The following is a 21,149-nucleotide window of genomic DNA, read 5'->3' as shown; positions in this document are numbered from 1 at the left end:
CTTGTTTCAGTGACTGAGGCTGCCTCTCCCAGGGCTTGCATCTCAATGTGCTGATGGTGGAGAGGCACTGAGCGCTGACCCATGTCTGCAGCTCCCCTTCATCCCCCCTCCCCAGCAATGTGTTAGCTATGGCTTGAGGGAGACTAAGTAGCTGGACCACATCTTCCCAGCCCTCTTTTAGCCCTTACCCACTTTTAGCCCTTTAGCATCTGCTTGATCGTCTTTACTTTTTATCGAGTTCTTTGTTACTATCACTACTACTATTATTATGTGTGTATGTTTATATATGCACAAGTGTGTGTCATGCCATATCTGTGGAGATCAGGTGACGGTGGGAGTCAATTCTCTTCTTCTGTCATTCGGGTCCCGAGGCTTGAACTCAGGTCATCAGGCTTGGCGGCAAGCACCTTTTCCTGCTGAGCCGGCTCATCAGGGGATCTTCCGCTTGATTTTTCTATATTGTTATGTTTTCTATCCTAGTTCGATGTGAAAGCTTCAGGTCCGAGGCTGGGCCCTTTCCCCTTCTGGCATCTACTCTTACACTGTGTAGAAAGGAGCTTCTCGTCTCTCTCTCTCTCTCTTTTTTTTTTCTTTTTCTTTTTTCCCCGGAGCTGAGGACCAAACCCAGGGCCTTGTGCTTGCTAGGCAAGCACTCTACCACTGAGCTAAATCCCCAACCCAGAAAGGAGCTTCTCAACGGCTGGGGTGGAACGAGTTCCAAGGCATCTTTCCTTTCTCCACAGCAGCACAGAGGGAGGTAGGCATATGGGGTTTATCTCCTGAAGATACACATTCGCTGCCTTCTTGGTTCTTAATTGGAGAACAGAAGGCCTATGGGTCCTACAGAGAGTTCTCCACGCCAATCCCTAACACTGGGATGGGTCGTCCTTTGGATTTTGGTTGCATACTGGTATTTTCACTTCTGTACCGCTTAGACACATAGTTCTGTGGGTGTCTGTGATGGTTGGCTTGGAACCCCCCTCCCACAGGTGTCGGTGTTAGGTTATTCTGTCGTGATTCAGTGAAGTGGAGCCTTTGCTGCATCTGTGTGTGTGTGTGTGTGTGTGTGTGTGTGTGTGTGTGTGTGTGTGTGTGTGTTAGGGAAAGGGTACTGGGGTAGAGTGCAGGGCACTGCCCAGGCTGGCAAGCCCTCCCACCCTGTGCCCCTCCTGTGTGCATCCTCATCACCAGCGTGGCATCTTCCTGGACTAATGTCACGATGGGCTTTGCCCTCAACTCTCCTGTGATGGACTCCTCCCTCCCCAAACCCTGCACCGCTCGCTCATTCTTTCCCTGCAAGCACAAGAGCCTTTTGTGGGGCCCAAGATGTCATTCCAACACAGAGCTTTGTACCAGCAACTGTGGGTTCTCCTTAAGGTAACTGTGGGTGGCCCTCCATTTATTTTCATGCTTCCTTTTTGTTTCTGCGGATTCTGCCCTCCATCCCTCCCTCCCAGCACATGCCGTCCATGTCATCTGAATGGCCACTTAGAGAAGGATCAGAAGTTTGTTGTTTCATTTCCAGCATAAATCAAAACTTTGTGTTCGTGCTGTGATGCGGAGTGAGTCCAGGAATAGCTTTGGGATTGCTAAGTGTCTGGAGAGCACCGACTACAGACATGTTTTGAAGCCGGTCATAATAGTTGCTACAGCTGTTAACAGTTCCTGAAAGAATGGCAGCATTATCCACCAGGCCTTAAAATGTGCCGGACTTGCATTGCACAGAAGTCACCCTGGGAGAGATGGGGATTTTTTTTTCTCCTTTCTGAAACCCAGCCATAAAAAGTCTTCAATAACTAGAGAAATTCCTTTCACTGCTGAATCCAACATGAAGGACATTGTGTTGTGACAATTCCGCATCACAGCCCATGAACGTTGTCTTTGTGTGAGTGGATGTACGGGCTGTACTGTTTTGTTTTTATTTATTCTGCATTCTTTATTCTAATGTCCTTTCCTTTTTCCTGACCAGAAAGATTGTTATTGAGCCCTTCACAAAGCTCAAATCCTGCAGTGTGTTAAAAAATGTTAACAATTCAAAGAAGTTATAAAAATTTATAAGTTGGCTGGATGCTTGGGAAATATCTGCATATTTTAATATAAATAGATAATGCAAATATTTGTTCACTGCATTGAGAGATGAGCCTCTGTTTTCCAAAAGGCCCTGCTATTTAAATTTGATTTATTTGATTACATTGAAGTAAAGGGTGCCCGTAGTGAATGAGGCCAAAGATGAAATGCCACCGTTGTGGGCAAATGAGAGAAAATAAGTTAGCCATGCTGTTGCATTGTGGGGGCTAAACAATCCCTTCCCAGCAGTCGGGTTGCTTTGTGATTAGAATTCTCATGAAGGTGACTTGCTCTTACTCATTTTTTTTTTTTTTTGAGTCTTCCAATTTAAGGTTTGGGGTTTAGATTAGCTCTCTCCCTCCCTCCGTCCCTCCGTCCTTCCCTCCCTCCTTCTTTCCTTCCCGTTCTCTCGACAGTTTTACTGTCTCTTTAGAAGATGAACTGGCAGGACTGGGGAGATGAGATGGCTCAGCAGGTGAGGGTACTTGCCGCCAAATCTGATGACCTGAGTTCGATCCCCAGGACCCACATGATAGAAGGGGAGAGCTGACTCCTGAAAGTTGTCTTCCAACTTCCACACGTACTTAGTGGCGTGCACAATCGCATGCACCTGCGCACACACATAAATGTAATGAAAAGTTTTTAAGTGTATTGACAGACGTAAGCATGGGCTGGGTGTTTTGAGGGGCTAACCATACAAAGAAAAGTAGGTTGAGTAAAAATAATGATCAGGTAAGTTTGAGGGGGCTGCCCTGCTTGGTTTCCATATCAAGATACACATTTAGAGTGAGCCTGGGCCAGAGGTCTGTGGAGAAGGATTAGGATTCAGGGTTCTAGGTCTTTCTGAAGTTCAAGTCAAGGTTGTTAGTAGAGACCTAGAGGATGGGTGGAGCTCCACAGGACAACCTACCAGGTAGGGTCTCCCCATCTGAGGGGAGACCCAGAATGCTCTAGGGATCAGACTGTGGCCGGGATAGCTGGCATTGCAGAGGCATCTCTAGGAAGCAGCTTTTTCCACAGAGTGAGTGACAAGTCAAGAGGGTGCCCTCAGGGGATGAGTCCAGACAGTGGCTGAAGGGCAGCTCTGGAGTTAAGACACAGGAGTTACAGGGCTCAGCTTTGATGTTCGCAAATGCAAAAGCAAGAAGGTATGAATGTGTGCCTTCAGAAGAAAACTCTGCAAAGTGCTACCGAGTGGTCACACCTCACATTCCCCAGCACCAGCTTTACCCGCCAAGGTTCTGGGGATAGGAGAGACCAAGGGGGAGAAGAGGACAGGACAAAGCCTACACCCAGGACTGAGCAAGTCTACCCATACAAACATACAAACTGTCTCACAGTGTCCTCCGGACAGCCATTGGCTGCCATCCCACACTGTGGCAAACTCACTCTCCTGCTATCCAGGGTCCAGGTTACATGCTCCTCATGCCCCACAGCTCTCTGAGGCTTGTGGGAACCCAGGACACCTGAGGAGTCTGGACTTCCTGGGGAAAGAGGCTTGGGGAGGAATCCATTGATAATGTCTCGGGGGAGAACTCAAAACAGAGACTTTTGCTGTCCTGAACCAAGAGGCCCCATTTGACTGAGAAATAGTATCAGCATCTGATATTGCGGAAGGCTGACAGTGTGCCGATCGTTTGAGAGCTTACTTAAAAGGAAATGGCAGAACTGAGCCCGTGGTACACGTCTGTCATGGGAGGCTGAAGCAGGAGCATTGAGTACTAATGGTTAACCTAAATGACACAGAGAGCCTGTCTCAAGAAAAACAGCATGGCCCTGGAGAGATGGCTCTGGGGTTGAGAGTATTTATTGCTCTTGCAGAGGACCCAGGTTTGGTTTTTAACACCCACCTGGTGGCTCACAACCATCTGTAACTCCAGACCTCCTTTTTACAGCTTGTGAGAGAACCAGGAATGCATGTAGGGCAGGCAAAACATTCACACATATAAAGTAAATAAATTTTTTTAAAAGGTGAAATAAAATCAGCTGTAGCATAAACAACAGAGAGAAATTGTCAAAATAGCCCAGGAAACACACGGGGAAACTATTTTAATCCTGTTGTTTTCAGACACTAGTACCCTGGGTGCTGGTGACATCTTCCTCTGGCCTCTCCTTGTCTCCATAGTCTTTGTGGTCTCCAATGAAAGAATTCCAAAGAGACATACTGAGTAAGGTATAGAACATGATCTTGGAGAAGGAGGCAGATTGAAAGATTTTCCTTGTGAAAGGGTATATCTATGCAAATATAAACAATTACATAAGAATATTTAAGAGTATTTAAGAGTATCTGAAATCATGCATCCATTATGGAGTCTCATGATGCTATCAAGTGGCTGTGTATGTTTGTGTTTATGTATATGTGTGTATCGGGGTGTGTGTGTATGTGTGTGTGTGTGTGTGTGTGTGTGTGTGTGTGTGTGTGTGTACAATCATATTGTAAAATATAGGAAAGGAAGTATTGAGGGGCAGATGAGGGAGACCAATTGGCTAGTGGCAACTATACCTGACTCATCTCCACTTCCCATCAGGACTTGGTTTCTTTACCACCTCTCAACACTCACACTCTCTGCTTGGGCAAGAATCCAGGTACTTCCAGGACTGGGGAAATCCTTTCATCGTGTTTTTTTCTTAGGCAGACTTCAGGGTGGGGCTTGGGAGAGAGGAAGGAATGAGGCGGAGGAGTGAGGGGGTTCTCCGAATGCGGCAGCATTTGGCAGGGGCGGAGAGTGGTTTGTGTCAAAGAGGGGTACAGATAAAATTCTGGGGATTCTGAAGGAAAGGCGACCGTAAGGACCACCAGGAAAGATGTTCCAGAGAAGGTGACCTAGAAACTGGGCCTGAAAGAGTATGTAGGATTTCTTTATTTTTACTTTTTGGTAGGCGTGGGTGGAAGAACTTTCCTTCGGAAAAACAAACAAACAAACAAGCAAACACCCTGTTCAAACAGGCACTGCACCACAAAATGTGTGTCTGAAGACAGGAGCATGCTTTCTCTCATCCACCGCTCTTTAGATCCAGAGGTTAACAGCACCATGAACTCTTGCTATGTTCTGGCTGGTGGCCTGCCCACTGGCCACCCACCCTCCCTCCCTCTCCTTTCTGCCTCCTTTCATTTCCATCATCTCTATGGTTACTTTACTCCCCCACTTTCATTATACTGTGTCCTTGATCTTGTTTTATTAAGTGCTGAGAGCGACATTCTCCTCCTCAGGCTGGCTGCCTTGTGACCAGGATGGACGTTGTGTTGGTGACTTCAAAAGCTAGGTCATGAAATGTCAAGAAGCCTCCTTCCAGAACCATCGGGACCCTCACCTTTGGAGGCTCAGCCACCATGTGGGGATATTGGGATCCAGGCTGGGGTGAAGGCCAGCAATACCACCCGGAAATGTGAATGAAAGATGCTCCTGAACTGAGTCTCCCTAGGTTGTCAATCCTTTCTACAGCCACCTTAGGTGTCACTGAGCAGAGCAGGTCAACACCACTGCATCCTTTTCAAAATCTTGGCACAAAGCAGTCGAGCATAATGAATTGGTTTATCAAGCTAAACCCAGACAATTGGTGCATACATCTGCGGCAACCATCACAGCCAGCGGTGAGGCTCTCTTCTGGTTCACGGCTTTCTGTTCGGTAGAGAAGGGAGGGTGGGGATTATCGACTCTTGACAAGTCCTGGTTGGCTGATTTACACCTGCTGTCTCATTCCATTTTTCCTAGCACCGCGAGATAAATAAATATCATTGGCCTAATTGTACAGGGGGCAAGACTCCGAGAGGTTGAGTGGCTTCCTCGGGGCCACAGACTTAGTACATAAACCCAGTTTCTGCAGGGTTCTCACACCTCTCTACCATCCAGTAGAGCCCTCAGTGTGAATCCCAGAAGGACTGTAAGTAGTCCACTCTGACTACCACCCAGACCAAGATCTGGGGAGGCAGATGGAGGGAGGGGTACGCTTCCTGCCTCCCAGATACTTTAGTCTAATCGGTTTATTCTTTGTATCAGTAAAATCATTAATATCTGCTACTGGTAATGTCACAAGTGCCCCAATTGGGGACTATAAGGACTATGAACCCACCCCCCCCAAGGTGTATTTAAAACAGAACTTTTTGAGTAGAACAGAATGAGGTGCTATTGAGTGACTGAATCATCATGAAGGTCACAGCCATTATGTCTGAATTAACAACCCCAATCATACCTCTACCCAAATAAACAGGCCTCAAATGACCGTGCCTGGACAAAAGAGCAGTGGCCACAGTCCATATCTCTCTTCAGGAAAATGTGAGTGATGGGCCTAGTACACGGGCCAGGCTTCGTTTCTCAAAAGTATGGTCCACCAACTATGAATGGCTGATTGGTGGGGAGACAGGCTAAGATGATCACACTTCATCATGACCATTTTTATAGGTAGGCCCAGGACTCAACATTTTTAGCAAGCTCCTATCAAATTCTGTTACATCCTGAAGATGGGGGGTTTTGAGATTATAGACCTAGGACCTGAGAACCCTGAGCTACTAGAGAAAGCTAACTGATTTGAGAGTGTTGTTCAGTTAGCCTGTTTCATTTAAAATTGTGAATGCATGCCGGGCGGTGGTGGCGGTGCACACCTTTAATCCCAGCACTCGGGAGGCAGAGGCAGGTGGATCTCTGTGAGTTCGAGGCCAGCCTGGACTACCAAGTGAGTTCCAGGAAAAGGCGCAAAGCTACACAGAGAAACCCTGTCTCGAAAAAACAAAAACAAAAAACAAAAAACAAACAAATAAACAAAATTGTGAATGCATTGAGACTTTGGACCAGGGGAGGGGTTTGCCCCCCCCCCAAGGCCGTGGTCACCTCATTTAGTGCTGTGGAGAGGTGACAGAGATGACATTGATCTTAATCCCATACTGCCTATGCATGAGTCTTAAACCCACCTACCAGGATGAGGAGAGTTGCTTTATTTTATTACGGAAAGGATGGTGGGGTGTGATTGGACATCAGTATTTTTCTCATTATTGTCTCTGCCATTTAGGTTAATCTCATAGAAGAGTTGCCACACACTCTCTAATAAGGAGCTACAGAAACAGAGTGGCTGTGTGGACCAGAGTCTGTTCCATTCTTGCCAGCTGGAGCAGCACTGGACAAATGGGAGCGTGAGGCCGGAACCCCACAGACTGAAGTGAGTGAAGGCTGGAGACCTCACTTTGCCTCCGAATTTGCTAATGTGCAAACAGGACATGGCAACAGGCTGAGGAAGCCCGAGAGGAAATCTGGAGTTGAGTTTTGGGATCATCAGGGCCAACTTTCTTATTTGTATAGAGGAGTAAACTGAGGCACAAGGAAAGGGAATTGCAGTGCTAAATCCTGGCTCTTACACTTTCAGGCTGTGTCATCTAGGAAAACTCACTTGTTTGCTCTGAAATGTAGGATGTCAGCAGGGCTAACTGTCTGTGGGCTGAGTGAGGGAGACACAGGGACATGGAGAATGGAGCCTGGCTTGGGGACAGAGTTACTGTTTGCTGCCCAGGTTCTGCTTAGCAGCCTTCACAGAGCTAGCAGCTGACGGAGTCAGGCCCAGACAGACCTGGCTGCATTTTCCAAAGCTTGAGCTGCTGTGGTATCCAGAATCTCAGCATGCAGGCTCACTGGATACCTGCATTTCCCAGTGTGGTCAAGTGCTATTTTAGGAACTTTCTCTACAGAAAGTGCCCGGGGACAATGGGCTCTGGCTGGCCGCCTCCAGCCTCACAGTCTGTTCTCAGGGGTGGGTGGCCTCTATGTCCTGTCTGTCTGTCTGTGTCCCCAGGTGCCCTGTACAGCCACCCTCTTCCTGCTTGTCTGCTACACGGGACACAAATGTGGGACTGAGGCCTCAGAGGCTAAGCCACTTAGTAGGGATCTGTTCCTCAGCAGCAAGCTCTCCCTGAGGTTTGGGGTGTGGGACAAGAGGCTTCTGGCTGTGAGGTTTGAGAGAGTGTCTAATCCCTAATCTCTGCCTCTCTTTGCTCCTCTGTCAGAGCTTGAGCAGGAATGCTAGCCTCACGTGATGGTCCTGAGACTCTGAGAGGACTGGGCAAAGCCACCACCGCCCGGCATGCATTCACAATTTTAAATGAAACAGGCTAACTGAACAACACTCTCAAATCAGTTAGCTTTCTCTAGTAGCTGCCCATACCCTGTACACAGTAGTGTGTCTGTGTCAGTAACTTTTAACCCAGCTTTGTGAATTCAGGAGACTAGGGTATAGCGAGCAAAGAACTGCAATGGTATTTTAAATAATCACAAAGAGAAAAGGTCAAAATTGAGAGCTGATTGAAAATATAGTATGGTCTTAGAAAGTCAAAGAAATTGACCATGATTCTAAGAGAGAGACAGAGACAGAGAGAGACAGAGGAAGCAACTTTAAACCTGTTTTTTCTAGCTCTGTGAATTCCTCCTGTCTTTCCACTTCTGCCTGGGTTTGTCATCGTTGTTTAAGACATTGTCCTAAAAATAAACATGCCAGGAGGGTCTATAAGGCTGATAATCTTATATTGCATGACTTCAAGGGGAGTTTTGATTAACAATAAATCCTATCAATGGAGTTCATTTGCATTTATACTCATAAATCAGATAATGGAAGCCTGCTGGTCACAGTATAGTAGACAAGCAAAACGCATTTTACTGGGTTTCAAAGTGGAAGTAAAAAAAAAAACTCTCTTTAGAAGAGTTGCTGAATCAATGTGGATGATGACTGACCCAAGACTGGCTTCTTAATCCTCCTCCTTTTGTGCATGGTCACTACATTATTCAGGATGAGTCACGTGATGCTGAGGTAACAAACACCCCCAAGGCTCCCAGAGACAGAAACAAAATCATTTCTTCTGTAAGTGACATATCTCTTATCAGTTTGTCTGGGCCCCAGGAGGCCAGGCTGAAGCAACTTCTGTGGACCACACTGCCAGTTGTCATGGTCTAGGGACACAGTGGTAGACCCTCTGGTAAATCAACAGCTTCCACCTGGAAGTAGCGCACATTGCTTCAGATCGGAGGTCAGGGCCAAAGCAAGGACATATCTAGCTGTTACAAAGTGGAGAAGCGTTCCTACTTTGGGTCTGGGTGAACAGCTACATCTACACACACGCTTTTGTGGCCACCAACTCCTGGTAGGTTATTGACCTGCTCTTTGCTGTCTTCACAGCGCCAGGCTGCTGTAGAAATGGACCAGTGTTGGGTGCCTGCCTGACCGTGGTGCTGAACATGTGACTGGAACAAAATGGGAAATGGCGTCAGAAAATTTGATCTTCTGTTTCATTTCCTCCTTTGGCACCCCTCCTTCCTTGACGCTGGGCTCCATGACTGGCATGATCCTGGGTCGCCATCCAGCCTCTCCAAGCATCTGTCTTGCAGATGGCAGATGGGGACATTCTTAGTCCTCTATGGATCATGATGGACATGCCAAGGATGGTCAATAAGGACCTCCAGTGCCCTTGCCTGGGGTTCTTGAGTGCCCATCAAGGCTGAGTTTTCCATCCATCCTGCCATTCAAACTCCTCCTGGGCACACAGTCTACTCTGATCTCTCCACTGCTACTCCCCTCCTGTTTCCATGGTAAGATTTCCTGTTTGTGTCTGGCTTTGTCCCAATGTTCTTGTCTATGAACTAGGGTAACATAATCCCTATTAACTCGTGGATTGCTGTAGGTTAGGAAAGATCCCTTCATATCCCTAGTGACTGGCCAGCCTGAAAGAAACTCGCCAAAGCAGGCTAATGGCAGCTATAGATATATAACATGCTCAGATGAATATTATTTTGAGAAACCATCTCACATGATGGCCTTTCCCCCAACTTTGAAAGACCATCAAGACTGTTGCTTCTGAATGGCTGAGGGGTCTGCTCTGCTTGAGGGTGGATGGGTATGCCTCCCTTTTTGGCTCCTCAAGAGGCCCTAGAACACATGTATAGATTTCAGGCTATCTCTGTTGACTTGAGTCTAAGCCACTGGCCTTACTGAAGAGAGGCTGAGGCCAGAGAGAAGAAGGGATGAAGGATTCCAGACAGATTGGTTGAGGTCAGGCGTAGGAGACCAGGTTACCATCATGTTTCTTGACATACCTGCCTCGAAGAAGACGCCAGCAAAGAAAGGGGTCATTTCTGATGATTCACAGATCTTTTCATAAGCAGATTTATTTTTCCTTGTAAGGCTCTGGGTGACTAGACAGAGATAATAAGATTAAAAAAAAAAACAACTTTTTTCCTCTAAGCGACTGGTTAAAATGTGGTACAGGCTGTGAGTTACTCAAGGTCATTATTGTGTGATGGGTTATCAAAGGCCTATGCGAAATGTGTGGGACTTTTATGAGCTTGTTTTTATTATAGTAGACTGTCTGAGGGCCCCTTTTGTACAAAGTGCTTTGAAAGTTCTAATGGGACCCCATAATCATCTGTGTGATTATGAAGGTCAAATTGTGCCGAACAAACCCCAGAGCTATTTTTGACCAAATTAATGGATGAACAGAACAGAATATTAAAAAAAATATATAATTTTGTTGTTGTTGCCCTTTGAGCCTTGTGGGCACAATGAAATCTCTCTTGCAGCCGAGAAAGTGGCTGCTGTCACACATTTTCCCACTTCTCTTGTTTTCTGGTATCACGGCCACCATATCTACCCTGGACAGCAGGGCAGTACCTACCTGGCACAAAACATTTAGGGTCCCCATGAAAAGGATTCAATTTTTTTGCAATCGAAAAGAAAAAGACATGAACTTTCAGGTGGAAGAACATGTGGTCGATAATAGGACAGTTGTCTGTATCCCAGCATAGCCACGAATAGATTATTCATAGAATATTGTGAAGGACGGGGCCATGCAAACAACACCACTCAGTGCCCCTGAAGGTCTAATGTGTGCCCCTCACTCCCGTTGGCAGCATGGGGTCTGGCTGAGAAGATTTACTTTCACTGGGTTCAAGGTGAGGGACAGGGCTACACTAGGTTTGGGACGAGAACTGGCTGAGTAGCCACCTCTGTTTGCCGAAGTGTGTCTGCGCCTGTCCCTGTAGCCCGAGTCCCGGGATGCTCTTCCACCGCGAGGCCTGTGCTTCCAGCCTCCGTTTTCAATGTTCGATCTTACACTAGGAAACTGAGGTTGGAAAAGCAGTGGACTGTTTCCTTTCTCCTGTGAACCAAGAGGCGGAAAGGACTTTTGTTTTGTTTTGGTTTTTTGGTTTTTTGAGAAAAGGTTTCTCTGTGTAGCTTTGCACCTTTTCTGGAACTCACTCTGTAGCCCAGGCTGGCCTGGAACTCACAGAGATCCGCCTGCCTCTGCCTCCCGAGTGATGGGATTAAAGGCATGCGCCACCACCGCCCGGCTTGAAAGGATTTTGTATTCATTACCCACAGGATGGACTTGGGAGACAAAGGTTATTCAAGTTCAAACAGATCAAAAGCTCAAGTCCCCACTGAGGACGCTGGGGTCAAAGGGCACCTGCCCTCTGCCCCCAGCTCTCTAGCATTTCATATTGACATTGCGGTTCTGAACTTGCTGAAAAGAGCCAGATCGTGGACTTGGGGAAGGGAATGGACACAAATGAGGCTCATTTTAGGGGGATTCTTCGCCTGTAGCTTGTCTCCAGGCTACCTAGAGCTGACCTAGAGCTGTCATTGCCCCGTGGGACAGTTATGTTTCCTAGAAACTCAGATTTCAGGTCACTCGCTGCTCTGAGGCTAAGACGCAGCTTCTTGCCACTTGAAATCTCTTCTCGGTAATATCCTTTTGCTGAGGGCCGTGTTCTCAAGGCTAGATAGTTTGTAGCTAGAAAGCCTTCATCTGATGAGTGATAGAGATGTCGCAGGATGCCCATCTTGCCTCATCACACTAAGACTGAGGAGGAAATGACCTCTCTCACACCGGGGTCTTGTCTGTCTGTCTGTCTGCATTATCTACATGATAAAGCTGTAGTGACCTTCTAGCCAGACCTCCTTGGTACACTTGAAACTCACAGGATGCAGCCCTAGGTTGCAAAGCTGAAGCAGTGTGATAGTGGAGACATCACCTGAACACAGAGAGGGCCTATGTGCCATGCATTGCCAACAGGTGGGACAGACACACTAGGACTTTTAGGGGCCCTGGATGGGTTTGCCATGATGGCCCTGTTCCCCATGAAAGTAAATATATTAATATCTGCACCTTTGGGTTATTTAACAAGCAAATGGCACCATTATCTATCACAATATTTCCTTTCTCATGAAAATTCACTGCTTCTTATTTGAAAACATTTTATGTGTACTCTGAAAGTTTTGTGGGATGTTGACCACCTGTTGTACCAGACGGTTAAGCTGTCCATGCTAACAGCAAGCAAATGTCTGTATCCTCGGGATGACCTTGGGAGGCTGCATATTTATGAATACGAGTTATTTTATTACTCTAAGTGGTAATAATACATGTTACAAATGGGTGTGGTTCATAAAGTGGGAGAGTTTAATTATATAGACAACCTACATGTCAGTGTCTCAGGATTGGCAACAGACTCGTCTATGAAGGCATTGACATTCCAAAGTCAAACTCAAGACATTGGTTTTAGGGTCAAAGACCAGAGGTTTTTATAAATATTGAGGAGTTGTGGCCTTTGGTCAGGATCCTGCTTCAAGTAACCACAAACTTGGGCAAAAGTCTTCCTAGGCAAGCTGTTTCATTCTGTGCGGTGACTCCCTTGTCTCTAGATGAAAGCGATTGACCGAAGCCCCATTGAGAGGATGAAACGAAGTGTTTGCAAAGTTCTTCATACAGTGCCTGGGATACTGTATGTTTTCGGTGTTAGTTACTGTAATTGCCATTATAATTGCCATAATTACCATTATGAAGTTATCTTATTCGACAGACAGAGAAACTTAGGATTCTCCATCATTTTGCGAGGCAATCATTTTGCTAAGTTCAGACAGGTAGTTAAGAAAAAAGATGTCAGAGGTTAGAATTAAGCAATAATTTGTGAAGAGAAGGAGTGGGAGGTAATATAGAAGTTTCAAAGGTAGTTCAACTATAGTCGTCCTTTTTATCCTACTCTATCCAGCACTGGATATGAACTATGCCCTTTCCAGCATGTCAAACTCTACATGCTCCCTTCCTGTAGTGACTTGGCTATCACATCAACTGTCTTGTGTTGCTTGGTTTGAGTTCCAAGAACCCTTTCGTAGTAGCCGAACGTGTGGTCACAGTACCTGCTTTATCCTCACATCACCTCATTATGTAAGCGTTGTATCATCTCAGATCACCACAAGAAGGGTGACTACAGTACAGTACTGAGATAGAGAGAGGACGTTCACATAATCTTTGTCATAGTACATGTAGCAATTACTCCATTTTACTATCACTGCTGACGTCTTACTGTGCTAATCTATACATTCAGCTTCATCATAGGTACACATACATAAGAACCGTAGTCTATAACGGGTCTGGTACCGGCTGCAGCTTCAGGTACCTGCTGGAGTCAGGGAACATGTGTCACGGCTAGGATGGCTTATTGTACCGATCCTTACCAAACAAAGACTGCTGGAGACAAGGTACGTGGAGAAAAGGCCAGAGATAGTAACAAGGGCAGCAGGCAACTGAAGGGTGGCACTTAGCTGCTCAGCAGTGGACTTTCTCTTCTGATGTTTAGAGGAGGGGAAATCGTTCAGTCACACAGCAGCACTGGCCAGACCGTATCTAGAATGGCTAACATCTTAGTCTGGAGACGACCATAGGAACAGCATAGTTTGATCTTATCATCCTGCCCCAGCTCCCCAACACAAGCAGATTACAGCTGGATGCATCGGACCAGAAAAATGTAGAGAGGAAAACATCACCCAGAATATAAAGGTAATGTGGCCATTTTAATGGCACCAGCAATAATAATGGTGTTAATATTACCATATTTGGTGCTTTTAAATAGAAAAAAAAAGTCCCTTTTTTGTGGTTTATATTATACCACAGTGCAGCTACTGTCTTAATCAATGGCTGAAGAAACTGAGTCTGGTTGCTTTGCCTAAATCACACAACTAAGTTTTGGGCGTTCAGTAATAGATCTTAGATCTGTGCTATCGGTTAAACTCTTAGAAAATTGACCATAAAAAGTAGTAAGTGTGGGCCAGAGAGATGGTTCAGCAGGTTGGGGGGGGGCAGTTCAATAACTGGGACCCATGTGGTAGAGAGAGAAAGTAGACTTAGTAAGTTGTCCTCTGACCTCCATACACTCTCCATGGCACACACATGGTCCCCCCAACAACAAAACGTAATTAAAACAACAATAATTGTATTTGTTGAGCTACTACTGTTTCTTTGGTCCTGAGGCAATGACTGGTCTCACAGTTTCCCATGTCTCTGTCACAAGGTGTAGATTCTCAGCCCTTGGTAGTTGAAGAAACTCAGACTCACTTAGGGCATATGACTTACTCCTGATTTTAATTTTTGTAAGCCCAGTTCTTACTTAAGGTTTGTTTCAGTTCATGGGACAAGATCTTCGTGCTTGGTACTTGATGATTGGCATTTGAGTGGATATAATTTTAATCTTTAGTCACTATTAGCCTGTGTGGTAAGTAAGTACAGACTGCTGTAAAACAGGACCCAGTCAGACTAGAAAGACAGCATCATTTATACAAATGAGCTGAAACGTAGAATTTTCAGCAATGAGCCTGAGACGTGAGGAGAAACAATGGTTGCCCTTCCTTATTGATCACTGTAAGATCTCAGGTGTGGGGCAGTGAGGCCTTGAAGGTCTAGGCTAGACAGCGTCAATCTTTGCTTTCATCTGAAGATCAGAGGAGCTTGCTGGCTGAGCCCAAGTAAGAATGCCATTATCGCTCTGTCTCAGTGGCTTTAGGGGTCTCCACACTGCTCTCTGTTGTCTGTCCTTTTGGGGGTTTCAATGTACACAGGGTTGGATGTAACACGCTCTGCTTCTCAGAGAAAGATCAGATTGTCAAGACTTAGAGACAAGCTGTGAATTGGTCTTTCATGCAGAGCATGGTTCACAAGGCCAGACCTCAGCCTTACCCCGTTCCCAAGGACTCATTCATCACAAGGACTTGCTGAGATGTGAAAAACAGCCCTCAGTTCTTTCCCCAGCCATTTTCCACACTGCCTTTTGTGAGCCCGAATATCTTGGAAGATTGTGGGCTTGATAAATAAACAATAAACAGTATTTTTTTGAGAAGGGAAGGTTTCTATGAACCTCCCAAGTCAAGTTCAAAGTTTTAAAGGCCCCTGCACTGACTGATTGCAAGCATCTGGGGGTGCTCTGTTCAGAGGGCAGCTGTCCATTCACTACTGTTTTGTGGCAGTTAGCTGGAAAAGACCTACAATCATCCCTGCAGGGTAGAGTTGATTAAACAACCCATGACACTTGTTTCCCTTATAGACTACCGTAAAAGTACTTATGAGGCCTTGCCCTGCCCTCTGAATTAATCACGTCCATTTTCTGTAGGGTTCCTCTCTGCCACAGTCCTAAAAAATATCCTGGCGTCTTGCACCATTCTCCCCTAGTTTCACAATGGACAGACATAACCAGGGAAGTATAAGCGATTATTTTTTGGTCTGGTTTGGTTCTTTCAAAGGAATAGATAAATCATCATGCTACGTGATGAGAAAGGAAATGACAAGTTTTTATCTTTTATTCAGGTAGCCTAAATTTACATGAGACCACAAAAAGTTCCTGACAGGATGTTATTGATTGCATTCACCCAGCTGGGGCTTGAGATGGGTCTTCCTGCCACGTCACGGGGCACCCTCTTCCTCCCATTCCTGCCCATGAGTCAAGTCTGAGGTCCTCTGCGTCTCCCATGAAAGTGGATGTTTAGGATAGATATCTCAGGGCCTTGGACAGATTTCCCATCAATCATTCTCCCTTCTCATCATCAATACCCTCTGTTGTTGAATGCTCCGACTGACAGACAAAGGGAAGCTCAGTCATTGTAATAACTATATTTATTGAGTACCAGTGTTCCTCATGAATGATTAGTTTATATCAGCTCACAATCTTCAAACCTCCTTTCTGAGGGAGGGGCTCCTTTTAATCCTCATTTTAAAGGTGAGGAAGTTAAGAGCCTGGCTTGTGGTTTAAGGCAAGGCAACCCATTCTCCTCTCCCACTTCCTTCCCTGCTTTTATTCAAGCCCTAAACATTAGCCCTTACCTTGTGCCTAGTGAGCTGTGTGATGGAACTGGAGCTGACAGCAGACAAAGCCTCTGTCCTCATTTGAGATTAACCAATCGCATTTCTTCCTCGTGGACTTTTCCCAGACACCTTGACCGGCTTTCTAGCCTTTCTAAGTGATAGTCTCAGCTGTGTTTCCAGTTGGATACACCTGAGCTGTTTCAAGATTCCAAGTTTTATATGTGACTTAATGTTCCTGTTTGAGGCCTCCCTGTCCTTATTGGACATCTCTTTCCCATGCCCCTCAGGAAAGCTGTTGCAAACTCTTGCCTCCTGTGGACAGTCGCTAAAGTCAAAGTTACTGATATTTCCTAGACTGTGCTGCACACACACAAACACACAGAGATGGGGGAGGGGGAGGAGAGAGAGAGACATATTCAAGAAGAGACAGAATGACTGATGGTGATCAAGATTATTGGACTCAGTTCAAGAAGAATTTTTTCCTGATAAAATCATCATAAAAGGTGGATTTTTTCAACAGAAATGCTCTCAAAGCCAATCCAGGTTTCCCTGATGAGGTTTTCAGTTTGAGAGTGAGGCATCCGACCCTCTAATCCGTGATCTTGAGGCCAGTCTAGACTTAATAAAACATTGGCTCCTGAAGAAAGCTTCTAGATGCTTTATTTGGGAGCAACTAAGTTTACAACTTCTTCAGCTTTTACCACTGTTACCATTCCTCATTCCGGGTGATGTAGAAAGCCATGGGCTGACTGGCTTGGTCTGAACCTACCACACTGGAGAGCAACTGGAAATAGATTTAGTATAGAGATGACGGGATGTGAGTTTATGGTTTTGGTCACTTCTGTGTTATCTCTAGTTATGTGCTGGCATATTTCTTCCAGGGAAATTTCCACTGCCCAGTGTGTTGAGACCTGAAATAGTGACACAGAAATTGGGCACGGAGGGTCTGTCTTCATACTGATGTGTTTGAGGCTCTGAGCACTAGGTGGGAGCCAAGGAGAAGCAAGATTGGAGACAGAGTTGAAAGATGGTGCATGTAGACCTCTTCCAAATCCTCCAGGTCAGTGGCAGGAACTTGACTTCAATTTGCCCCCAAAATATAGACTGTATGCCATTAATAAAGACACAGGTTTCCAGCAACTGTTAGAAGAAAGACCTTCTTCTCCTTCTTCTTCTCCTCCTCCTCCTCCTCCTCCTCCTCCTCCTCCCAGTTCTTTCCATTAAAATGATAAAATTATAATCATAGAAAGAGCAAAAAGTAGAATAAATATCACCTAGGTGTTTCAGGTAGTTAGTAAAAATATATTGGGGCTAGAGAGATAGTTGAGTGGTTAAGAATGCTCACTGATCTTGTAGAGCAGTGGTTCTCAACCTTCCTAAAGCTGTGACCCTTTAATATAGTTCCTCATGTTGGGGTGACCCCTAACCATAAAATTATTTTCATTGCTACTTCAAACTGTAATGTTGCTACTGTTATGAATTGTCATGTAAATATCTGGTATGTAACCCTCAAAGGGGTCATGAGCCACAGGTTGAGAATCACTGTTGTAGAGGATCAGGGTTCTATTCCTAGTGCTCACATGGTAGCTTACAACCATCTGTAACTACAGTTCCAAGGGATCCAGTGCTCTCTTCTGGTCTCTGCAAGAACCAGACATAAATACCCATGTGGTGTATTTACATACATGCAGGCAAAACATTTGTACACATAAATTAAAAGTAAATAAACCTAAAAATAGGTTATTATTTTGGAATTTGTTGTATTGTAGCATTTGTCAGCTTTTACAGTTTGCAGTTTGTTGGGATTTCTTTTTGAATGCTCAATAAATATTTACTTTTGTACTTCATTTTTTTGTTCTTCAAGGAGAACTCTCAAGCACGTTTTGTCTTTTGGAGGTCTGACCCCTACCCTACACAGGTACCACTTAGTGTTAAATGAAGTATGCAGAGGACATGTATCCTTTACTAGCCTGTGATTTTTCTTGAATCTCTAGACCATTAAGAAAGAGTTTTCACTGTCAGATATTTATTACAACTGTCTCCGAGGCACTGGCATGTAGTGTTTTCTTTGCCCTTTGAATAGATAGGAGAAATCCCCAGTGTGATATCAGAGTGTTCCCATGCAAAGTTCATTTTTCATTTGTATCATGGGCTATTGGTTATAGTATTAAGGCAACACCACATAGTTAAAAGGGAGGTTTATTTTGTGGGGTAACTTACAAGTAAAGGGATAGGTGTAGCGCAGTCCGGCGGTGTTCTCTGGAGAACTCTGCTCGATCTACCTCCAGCATCCAGGATCCAGGAACCGGCACATCCGGATCTCGGGTCTTAAGGGCTCCTGTCTCGGCCCCCGCCTTGTAGGCGTGGCAGTTACCAAATGGGGGTAGTACTTCCAGGTCAAAGCTGGAACAGCTACCCACTGCAATGGACCCTTGAGCATGTCTACTTACTTTCTATAGTATGTTCCCCCTGGCTCCTTTGGGTCTGGGGAGTCAGTGAGATCAGAGCAGCATCTTGGTGGACTATGACAATAATTCCATCCTATAGATCCAAGTGTACCAGGCATGGATTTATCCACAATCCCTTGTTCAGAATTAGCCATATTATCTCACGCAAGGAGACCAAGCAGCTGCAGACACACAAGTAGAAGCACTCTTCTCTAGGCTTCACTATACGTGTAAAAAGAAAATGATAATTTTTGGTAGGTAAGAATGGTCTCACCAGCTGACTTGAGCTCATAAACCAACAACTAGGGAGCCTGCATGGGACCAACCTAAGCCCTCTGCATGTGTGTGACAGTTGTGTAGCTTGGTCTGTTTGTGGGATTCCTAGCAGTGGGATCAGGACATGTCCTGGCTCTTGAACTGACTTTCGGGAACTCAATCTCTGTACTTGTTTGCTACATCCAACCTTGATGCAGAGGGGGAAGAGCTTGTCCTGCCTTAACCCATGGGAGGCCTGCTCCTTTCTGAATGGAGGTGGAGGAGGGGTGGATGGGAGGCTGGGAGAGGGAATGGGAGGAGAGGAAGGAGGGAAAACTATGGTCAGTGGGTAAAATAAATGAAAAAAAATTAATTAAAAAAAAAGAATGGTCTCACAAGGGGATTGCCATAGTTGCCCAATGCATTTTTTTTTTTGTAATTGGATGTGCTACTGTGCTTTGGTGGAAAGAGAGAAGGATTTGGAATCAGAATAACTGGATTTGTGTCTGTTCCAGAATATTGCTTATTAGCTGTGTGACCTCTCTTGAGACACAATCTTTCTGAGCATCAGTTTTATTAACTATACAAGAGGGCTGATAATAACGTCTGCCTCACTTAGTGCAGGGCTTATTTTCATGGTCAAGTGAGATTAAAGACCCAGTTTATTGTACTTAGTCAGATGCTATACAAATATAAGTACCAAACATTTTTTTCCCCTTTGGTTCAGCCTTGTTGGATGTTCTGGCTGAAAGATTAAGTGAAGATCAGTCAAGGTGACATGCCACATTTGCCTGCCTATAAAACAGATAAAGATGATGATGTCTCTGTAACTAGGAGACCAGACAACCTTTTCAGTCAGTCTTCTTCCAGAGACTATTGATTGAAGGTGGAAAGGTGTACCCTGATACATGCACAGAGGTAAAAGGACAGCTTGCAGGAGCTGGTTCCTTTTCATGGGTTCTGGGGTTCAGAAACTCAGGTTGTCAGGCTTGACCATCAGGGCACCTGCCCAACACTAATCTACTGAACCAGCCCTGGTTAAGTGCTTTTGGGGGCACATGGCTCTGTCCTGGGTTTTGGAAGAACCTCTCCCAGGATGCATGCAATGGATAGTTTAATGTCCTTACTTATTTCAGTGGGATTCATGATTTGTGGGGAAATTAGCCCCACTGATGAGAAGCCAAGTGAGTTTCTGAATTTATTTCTTAAAGTCCTTAAGGGTGACAACAGAAGATGAGGCTTTCTGGAAGGGCTTGGACTCTGAGAGGTAGGAGTTGGGTTGTCAGTGCAGAGTTCATGCTAAACCCTGGAGTGGGAGGGACTAGCTGAGAGAGGTGGGTTTGAATAGCAGGTATCCAGAAGGAGGAATTGAGGTTAGAGGCTGGTGAAAGTACTTGGCACACCCTCCCCCCAGTCCTTGTCCTTGTGGCCTCTGGGGACCAAAGCTCAGGGTGGATTTAAGGCCTTGTGCAAGCCTTCCTGATACAGCCTAAGCATAAGTTGGTTAAGGCAAGGCCCCACTCAGCAGAAAACAAGGCAACAGAAAGGTTTGGGCTGAGAAAGCCAGAAGCAATATCCCATAGGCCTGAAGCCCCAAGACATTCTAGAAGGCCAGAGACATCTCCCTGAGATGAAGGAGATGACTGTGGCCTTTGGGGGTTTCCACTTTCCAACACATGAAATTCTCAATGGCTGCAAATATGAATCCTTGCCTTCTGTTTTTCCTCTCTTATCTGTAGAAGTCAAACAGTCCCAAAGCCTCTGGACTCATTTGTGTGACCTTGAAACCATCTATCTGAGAAGAGAACAGGAAGTAGAGGACGCCATGGCAACAGATAACCGAAGCCAGCATGGAATGGAGCTAATGGGCAGGGCTGCTCTCAGTGAATACTTCCCAGTAAGCCCACAAATGGTCGGTCACCATCTGTCCTGATTGGCTGATGTCAATGTTCTCCTACTCATTGAACTGACAATCTTGGTCTGATATCTGTTGCCCACTGCTCGATGCCAGAAAGTTTCATAGACTTCTTCTCCCGACTTGGCTCACCATAGAGAGGTAAGAGAAGAAGTAGAAGGGATAAGAAGAAAGGAGTGTCCTGAAATGACAGGAGGTTCTTCCCATGGGGACTAGCATCAACCAGAAGTGACTGGGTTGATGTTGATCATCAGACTGTAGTTTCTCACCAGCATCTTATGAAATAATTTAAGTTCAATCTAGTGCAATGAAGAGCGCTCCATATTTTAGCATGCAAAATCCCAAACTGCTGCATCGTAAGGCGTTG

General features: G+C 45.5%; 1 long non-coding RNA gene across 3 annotated transcripts in view; it reads left to right on the top strand.

Annotated features, from left to right (window-relative positions):
* The window catches only part of LOC107400181 (uncharacterized), a 41,355-nt gene that overhangs the window by 14,155 nt on the left and 6,051 nt on the right, over nt 1-21,149 (top strand). Inside the window, exons 3-8 of one of the 3 annotated variants that reach the window (XR_013046635.1) lie at nt 5,279-6,467; nt 7,072-7,218; nt 9,220-9,629; nt 17,047-17,225; nt 18,030-18,083; nt 20,607-20,923. This is a non-coding gene — a long non-coding RNA (uncharacterized LOC107400181). The remainder of the gene's footprint in view (nt 1-5,278; nt 6,468-7,071; nt 7,219-9,219; nt 9,630-17,046; nt 17,226-18,029; nt 18,084-20,606; nt 20,924-21,149) is intronic. The other 2 variants (XR_013046634.1, XR_013046633.1) reach the window with 2 other exon arrangements.

Source organism: Peromyscus maniculatus, chromosome 21 (genome assembly GCF_049852395.1).
Source record: "Peromyscus maniculatus bairdii isolate BWxNUB_F1_BW_parent chromosome 21, HU_Pman_BW_mat_3.1, whole genome shotgun sequence".
NCBI lineage: Eukaryota > Metazoa > Chordata > Mammalia > Rodentia > Cricetidae > Peromyscus > Peromyscus maniculatus.
This window is presented reverse-complemented; position numbering and strand designations above follow the sequence as displayed.